This window comes from Triticum dicoccoides, chromosome 1A (genome assembly GCF_002162155.2).
Source record: "Triticum dicoccoides isolate Atlit2015 ecotype Zavitan chromosome 1A, WEW_v2.0, whole genome shotgun sequence".
Taxonomy (NCBI): domain Eukaryota; kingdom Viridiplantae; phylum Streptophyta; class Magnoliopsida; order Poales; family Poaceae; genus Triticum; species Triticum dicoccoides.
Window position 1 is genome coordinate 55,649,043 of NC_041380.1, and position 8,967 is coordinate 55,658,009.

Sequence of the window (8,967 nt, forward strand, 5' to 3'; positions counted from 1 at the left end):
GGTCACAAGCTGCCCACTTATGAATATTATTGTTTTTATTTATTTCTAATATGGACACCTCTGTACGATCTAATTCTTAACTATGTACTATTGATTTACGACATGGTGATTGATTTCGATTGCATGGGAATTCTGGGGAGAGCAATGGAAAAGCTATGGGAAACTTGTATGTTACCGGCGCCAGCAGTAAGGATTTCTTTTAAGCTTCTCTTTGCTTCTCCTTAATAATTGGACCTGCCTGCTATGCATAATGAATTTTGATATTTTGATGCTATTATACTGATGCAAGCATTGTTGTTTCTAGTGGCTGTAAGGATTTCCTTTGGGCATATTTTCTTCTAGCTTAATTAGTCTGGATAGTTGATTTTATAAACAAGATTCAGACTGTTCCTTGTATTAGCAAAAATCAGATAAGAATTGAATTATTGCACTTAAAAGACAACCTGAATGTCTTATGATGCAAAAGCAGATGCTCTACATTTCCTTTCACCTCATGTTCCTTGTATTAGCAAAAATCAGATAAGAATTGAATTATTGTACTTAAAAGACAACCTGAATGTCTTATGATGCAAAAGCAGATGCTCTACATTTCCTTTCACCTCCTGTTTTGCCAAAGCAACTACCTATTGTCGTCTTTTGATTGTGTACTGGCTGTGTAAGAGTTGTTGTTGCCGCAGGCTGATCAAAGCGGGAACAGAGTCAGAAGGCCGTCGAGGCGCCACCTTCTCCTATGGAGCAGACAACCTTGGAGTCGTCGCAGACAACCTTCAAGTGTAGCATCGAAGTTGATACAAGACAAGGGGGAAGGACCAAATCAGCCGGCAGATGTGCCGGCTGCTGTGACTGGCAGTGCTCTGGGCGCGCAAGGGTAGCGCAGTACTCCTGGTCAAGACACTGCAGCACAACCATGGGCCACGGCCGTAGGCGCAACGATTGGCTGCACTATGGCGGACAGGGATTCTCAATCGACGAGACGCCGGCGAGCATTGGCTTGGTGGGGCTGGCGGAGAGTGATGGGGATGCCGGAGTGGACGTGAAGACGGACATTGGTTGTTTATTTACTGAATTTGGTTCACTTTTGGATAAGCCATGCATCAGCTATACATGTATGTGTGCTATAAATCAGCACTAAAACCATTGGAAAGCACTAAAACCATTGGAAAGGGCGGGAGCTTACCTGGCACCACACAGCTAGGCGGCGCGCCATGGGCGCGCCCCAACCGCTAGTAATAACCATACTTAGCTCCAAAATGACCTATTTTACAGATATAAGTTGCATCATAATAATCTTCTTCTTCTAGTCTTCTTCTTCTAACTTTCTTCTTTCCCATTTTACAGATTTGCTTAAGATCACGGAAGCTTGGGTTGATGGAGTGCTTGTATTTAGTTTTTGTTTTGACCTTGTGAAACTTGCTACCTATGGATGAAACGTGTAATATTGATGAAACTATGTATATGTACGGATGAAACTTGCTACTATTGGTAACATGTATTGGATATATGTGTTCATGATTATTGGTAATATGTGTTGAATATGCTATATTGGTCATATAAATATATTTGTGTTTGATTTTCTGTGAAAATGAATTGATATAAGAAAAAACAAAATTAAATGGGGTAATATAGTCACTTTGCCATCAGCTGGCAGATGGCAAAGAGGCCACGTGTCATCTACATGTAAAATTTGGGCTGGCCTATTTGGGCTCTTTGCCATCTACCAGCAGATGGCAAAACTCTTTGCCATGTGCTGGCAGACGGCAAAGCATGCAGTCTTTGCCATCTGCTGGCACACGGCAAAGAGCCTGCAGCCTTTGCCATCTGCTGGCTGACAGCAAAATATGCCGTTAGCCTTCTAACGGGGCTGACCCCGTTAAGAGGCTTTGCCATCTGCCAGCTGATGGCAAAGCCACAGGCTCTTTGCCATCAGCCAACAGACGGCAAAGAAGCCTTTACCGGCAGGGTTTCAGACAAACTGTTTGCCATCTGCTGACAGATGGTAAAACCTTTGCCATCCATCGACCATGCCTTTGCCATCTGCCATGGCAGATGGCAAAGTGCCAGATTCCAGTAGTGTGTTTCTTCCGTAGATACATGAAGATACATCATGGACTCTTGCTGGAAATAGCAGCAGCAGTAGCGCTCACATCGGGTAACCACTTACCATCAAAATATTGGCAAATTGTGCATGTAGTTATTTATGGTTGAATTCCCTGATCAACATATTTCCGGCAGTTAGTGGAGACCTCATCACTATGTAGAGTGTTTTTCTACAGATAGGCTCACTACTATTTTGTTGAAGACGGCATCATTGTCCAACAAATATTTCCCTTTCTCTCCATGATACATGATGTCGTTTATTATAAGGATTTAAATAGGTTAGTTGATTATAAAAGTGGAACCTATATTCTCATATCCGAGTCATATTTCAGGTCATATTTTTGTAGTTGGCCACATGCTACATCATGCATATATATATACATACTAAATTCTATAGCATGTTGCTCCAACGAAGGAGATACAAAAGAAACTACAAAAAGGATATAAATATACATGCTGTATTAACAACTTCCAAATTTAGATTTGGGCTATTCGTCAGTTCAGTAGTGTATGGTGCATTTTTGTTTTGTATTGCTGTTATGTAAGTAAAATATGAACTGGCAGAACTATATATGGGCCAATGGGGCCCATTGACAATCCGAGAGTATAGATGATGTATGGTTGTTTCGTATGTGTGCTATGTCACTTAAATATTATTAAAATATACTAACATTAAAAAAACACATGCATATGATTGAAGTTAAAGAATCCATGGGTCTCTATTTCTATATACTCCCTTTGTCCCTAAAGATGGCATATCCATTCATTTTAAAAGTCAATTATTTCAATTTTGACAAAGTATATTGAAGAATATATCAACAATTATAATATTGAATTAATATATTAACAATATATATTGGATATATTGATATTGATTTGGTATTGTTTATCTTCATATTTCTGTATAAATACTTTGTGAAATTTACAAAAGCATTGACTCATCGACTCACTTTATCTATTTGAGACGAAGGACGAAGTAACTTGCAACATTAAAAAAAATCCATGTACCATTGTCCTTAATTCCCAAGCCAATGTGCAAGATGACCTTTTATGGGTAGCTATGGATCAAGCTGAGTACTAGCTGAGTACTGGATCAAATGAATAACACTATCCATATTAGAATTTTTGGAATAAACATTTCCATTGGAGGAGTATATGTGACTTTAAACAAGATAATAATTAATTGTGTTGTTTGATCTATAGTATTTTACCGGACCCCTTTAGAGACTATTAGTAAGTTTCTACCAAACATCGCTATAAGTTCTTATACCCAATTTCTTATATTGACCATTCTTCTACTTAGTTGAAAATTTTTTAGAGGATCAAAATAATTTTCTTATATTGTCCATTCCTCTGCTTAGATGTAATGGTCTAATATGGCATGTTATTTGTAAAAAAATATTAATCACCAGGATATTCTTAATCAATAATGCTAGCCCGTGCAAGTGCACGGGTTGACGACTAGTAGCATGAATCTAGGACGTGGTTCAAAGAGGAAATGAAGGGGGAAAGTTGTATAGCATGAATCTAGGACGTGGTTCAAAGAGGAAAGGAATGGGGGAAAGTAGTGGGGAAAGTTGTATCGCATAAATCTAGGACGTGGTTCAAAGAGGAAAGGAAGGGGTGAAAGTACTAGTTCAAAAAGGAAGGAAGGGACAAGGCTGTAGAGTTTGAGCAGGACTAGATTTGCTGCGCTCACATAGGGAAATGTGTCTAAAGATAACAAAACTGGGACCAACACATATGGTCCTTGGTTGTTTGTTCTTTGTTGCAACAGACTGTGCATGACCACCGTACATCGGTAGATGCACATGGTGCTGGTGCATCCACTGTCCCATGCAACTCATTAGCTGTTGTTAATCTAAGGCCCTGTTTGGTTAAAAAGTCCCTAGTCCCTACCTGCTTGGTTCCAGGGACTAAACATGGACTAGCGGTTATTAAATTACATGCTAAAAGACCATGTTACCCCTAGTAATGAACTAATAGAGACAAGGTGTGATGCGTGGCAGGGGCAACTATTGGAAAAAGTCCCAAAAAGACTCCCTCGGGGTCTTCTTTCTTTAGTCCCAAATGCCCACTTTTAGTCCCAAAAAGTACCTCATGTTTGGTTTAGATGGGACTGAGATGGAGTTTTTTAGGCCCTACACAAAAATGTCCCTGTAAACAAACACCCTCTAATAATGCCGCTGGAAAATTGATGCAATGCCACAGTTAAAAGCAAATTACATGTTTAACGAATTTTATTGTTAATATAATCTCTATGTTAATATTAATCAATGCCACTGTTTGAGAAATGCTACTGTCTTGCTTTCTTTCCCATTTAGATAAGGTAGATGCTTCTTTTTGTTGTCTTCTGTGTCATCCACTGTTATTGGCCACTAATTGTTTCCTTTGCACCTCTGTGTAAACAGGGTTATCTACTTCACCTTGTTGCCATTGTGACCTTTTGTTGCACTACACAAAACACTTTTGTTTTAAGAGTGTTTTGTGCAGTTCAACCAAAATGTCACACCGACAACGTTGCTTGATTGCTTGATCTTAGTGGAACTGCACAAGAGGAGATCTTACTTCCTATCCGTTAAGGAGAATTTGGTTCAGATCTTCTTCTTGTGAGTTGTTTGAATTCCGCATCATGAGAGGTCAGTACTAGCCTTTTTCACATGATTCTATAGTGTACTTTCATATGTTGTGCTACTTGTACGATAATGTTGCTTGATTTTAGTGAACTGCACAAATGGAGACAAGACTTCCAATCTGTATGTACACTGTAATATCCCATTGAGGTAAGATAAGGATATTTCACAACTGCTGGCTTGTATTTTGCCACTTTCATCAGAAAATTAAGTTTAGTACTATACTTGTGCTCCCTAATTGACATGCCAAATCTTACATTGAAGGTGAAGCTTGTCTGTTATTGAACCAAGTGATGAAGGGGAATAAGAAGCGGAAGAAACACAAAAATCAACTCCCGGTGCTGTAATGAAGCACTGGAACTGTCATGACACAAGTAATGATATAGTTTTGCATCTTAATTTATTGCTATGGCTGGAACGAGCAATTGTTTTGCCACTGATTTGATGCCACTCTTAACGTAATATGTAATTATCTCAACTTGTGCAAACAGGGATCTTCTTTGAAGATACCATATATTTTAGTGGAACTGCACAAGAAGATGTTGGAAACATTAAACTAATCGAGGATTATATAGTAAGCATGGCCACCACCGTAGATAGCAACAGATGGTTCCGGAGAAGTGCTTCATCTGTATGCTCTACACAATAAGCCTCCTGGCAAAGGTTGGTACTCGCCCACTGATTTAATCCATATGATTGAGCTTTGCCATCTCTGTTGGTGTTGTGCTACTGTTTAGATACTGTCATGAAAAAGTGGTATTGTCCTTGAGAAGTGCTTCATCTGTGATGTTTTAAATATTTCCTTTCCTTTTTTTCGAGCAAACAGGGATGTTAGCATTTAGTAGTCCTCTTGTCTTTGCACAATAGGATCATCTTCCTCCAAAGAAGAATATGGAGTACGTGAAGTGACTAGTTCCGATTATGCCAGGATGAAGAAGCCCTGTCTATCTTCTCATCAGAAGGAGCAGTTGAAGGATGGTTACATTACTCCCCACAAGACCAAACTAACTTCAGCTCAGAAGGACTGACAAATCTCCATCTTTTTGTTGTGATGCGCGAGTACAATGTTGTTCTAGGATTCTTTCTGGTGAGTTCCATTTTTCTAAAAGTGTGCTCTACATGGACCACGCATGTGCCTGTTGAAACTATCAATTCATAGTACAGTTTGCTTTATACTAATCACTTTTTTGTATTTGTGCAAACAGGGGTGCTCAGCTTGATTTCAATGGGAACTGCACAAAATGTTCATGAATACATCGAATCATTCATTTCCACCACAATAAAGGTGGTGCCGATAAGTTCAAGGCGTTGCAACATATAAGGGTGAAATCATAAAAGCTACGCGCGAATTTGGTTGATTTTGGTGGAACTGCACAAAAAGAACAGCTGGTTTATTTAGCACGAGGTGCCATGTCAATGTCCGAACTGATGGCAAACCCTGCCCATTCCACAATCGTAGGCATTTGATATTTTGGAATGGGACAACCTTGTCAAATTTTGCTCATTGATTTTAGAAAGACATGCGTTTGATATTTTCGAATGGGACGCCCTTTGCTGTAAGCAGCGTCGATCAATTTTTTATTTATTCTTTAGTTGTGAAGTAAATATTGCCTCTGACATGTGAGTCACTGAGATGCATAATCATTGATTGTTTTGAATGTTCTCTATGAATTGCCAGGCATGCATGTTTGATTGCAATGTACAGAAACGCTAAAAAGCTACTCAAATTCTTTGTACTCCTTTTGTTCCTTTGTACTTCGCACATTGTGAAAGTGCATACTTTTTTGTATAAGATTGGTCAAAGTAGAGATACTTTGACTGCAGACAAAACTTGTATGCAGACTAGAAAGGACCGGAGGGAGTACATGTGAAACTGCTACAAACAAGGTGATCACCCTGGGAATAATGCTAGTACGTATTGTTTTGCATGTTCGTCCAATGCCAGTGATACAGGAATTCGAACTAATCGAAATAAATTCATTCATACATGGTCGGATTTCATATAAACATGCCGGATTTCATTACATTTCATACATTCTTCAACTAAAAAGGGGTGCACTGGAGGTATAATTAATTAACCGAAGCTACCCACGTGTGTCCCACTGAGCCAAACAGAAGCTTCAGTGACTTAACGTCGCTGCCAACTGCACCAGCAGTTAAGTAGAAGCAGCGTTCTTCTGCAGCACAGCTCTCCGACTCCACGTCGCTGCCAAGAAGCTAACCGGCCGTTAATGGTAAACCCGCCTAGCTTGCGTTCAACCGGAGGGTAGCAGCGGTGGCCTTACATGGACCCGAGAGGCGGCGACCTACCATGTTCTACTCTTCCTCGTTTTCTGTGTGGGGAGACCTCGTTGGTAGCGGGGCGGGGCCTCGGCAGAGCCGGCAATGTCCTATGCCTCATTGTTGGCGGGGCGGGGCCTCGGCGGAGCCGGCGGTGTCTTCTGCCTCGTTGTTGGCCGGGCAGGGCCTCGGCAGAGCCGGCGGTGTCCTCTGCCTCGTTGTTGGCGCCGCGGGGCCTCGGCGGAGCAGGGCCTCGTCGACGCCAGCGGAGCGGGGACTTGTCGGAGCCGGCATTGTCCTCTGCCTCGTCCTCGGTCTCGCCAAACAGCGCCTCGCCTGCTTCATCGCCCTCTTTGCTAGCCTCTTTGTAGGCGACCGCAGCCTCCGCCACCTGCATGCGGTACCGCCAGCGCTCGAGGCGGCCCTTGTGGGCAGAGATGTACGAGTTGAGCAGCGCCTTTTGCTCCGCCCGCTCCGCGGCGATCTCCTCCTCTGCCTGCAGGTGCTCCTCGAGGAGATGGTGGCTGTAATCGGTGTCGGCCTGCGCCTCTCAGAACTGCTCCTCACGCATCTGCCTCACCATGTCCATATATTGGGCATGGGCCTCACCGATGGTCATGGTGCAATGCACCAGCGAGGATGGCGCGGAGGAGGGGGTTGGCGTCGGATCGTCGACTACCATGTTCTCCATTGGGACGTCGTCGTCCTCTGGCTTCCTGTCGGCCAGCTGGTCGGCAGCAATGGCTGCCATCTCCTTGTGGTCCTTCGTTCGCCCGTCCCGAAGAGCGCTTGAGCGCGAGGAAGCCATGGTGGGCACTAGTGGTGTGGACAGGAGAAAGGGAACGGATGCGGATGACTGCGGCTATGGCCGACGCAGCAGTTTATATAACAATGGTGGGCGGGCGGAGGGACGGACGTGTGGTGCAGGAGTAGCTACCTCGGCAACCACGTATCATTAATGTGGGTGGCAGATGGACGGATGAACGACACTTGTGTCGTTTGAAGGCCGAGCAATCGCCTGCACCGGGAAGCGGGGAGGGCGGCGCTGACTGTTTCGGGCGGAAAGCGCGCGCGGGCGAGGAGATGACTTTACTTGGAGAGGATGACAATTGGGAGCCACCAGGTCCATAGCCTCACATACGCAAGTGCCTCATTATTATTATTATTATTATTATTATTATTATTATTATTATTATTATTATTATTATTATTATTATTATTATTATTATTATATATAGGACATCACTATTCTAATCTTGGGATTAGAATAGTTATTTGGATCACACCAGCCCCTATATAGGGCCCGACAGGGCCCTCTCGAACTTCTGAACTGCTGCCGGCCCGACAGGATCCACTGGATCCCGAGGCTCCCCGACTGGATCCACCTGATCCCGATCCCGAGCAGCCCCAGCCCCCTCCTCCCCTCGATCCCCCAACCTCCCCCCGTGGTCGCCGCCAATCTTCGCCGGATCCGCCGCCTCCCCTCCGTCTCCAGCTCCTGGCCGACCAGATCCGTCCCTTCCCCTCCTTCCCCAAATCCTGGCCGACCACCGGCGCGAGCGAGCGAGCGACGGCGGATGCCGGCGTGAGGGAGCCCGCGTCGCCTGGACACGGCAGAGCCGCCATGGACTTCCGGAAGCTGCATCCTCCTTCCATATTCACCGCCCGACGCATTGGCAGAGAAGATGACGGCCCCGACGCAAGCTATGGCGAACGGCGCGGCCAACGGGGCAACTCCGCGGCGAAGGCGGCATCGGAGGTGCCTTCAAATCCAGCAGCGGTACATGAACTTCCTCCCACTTATCGCCTTCTTCTTCAATCGTCCCTTGCCCGACCTTCTTGCTTCGTGTAGATGAACTCCGCGCCCTATGCAAGTCATGGATTGCCATGCGCTTCCTCTCCTAGCTCTCCGACAAATTGCTCACAAGGTGGCCTATCAGCTGCTGGAAAAAGGGTG

General features: G+C 44.1%; 1 long non-coding RNA gene across 1 annotated transcript; it reads left to right on the forward strand.

Annotated features, from left to right (window-relative positions):
- Nucleotides 1-6: 6 nt before the first annotated feature.
- On the forward strand, nt 7-1,388 carry LOC119363362. Its single transcript, XR_005173938.1, has 3 exons — nt 7-186; nt 678-1,226; nt 1,339-1,388. It is a non-coding gene; the product is annotated as an uncharacterized LOC119363362 (long non-coding RNA).
- The last annotated feature ends 7,579 nt before the right edge of the window (nt 1,389-8,967 follow it).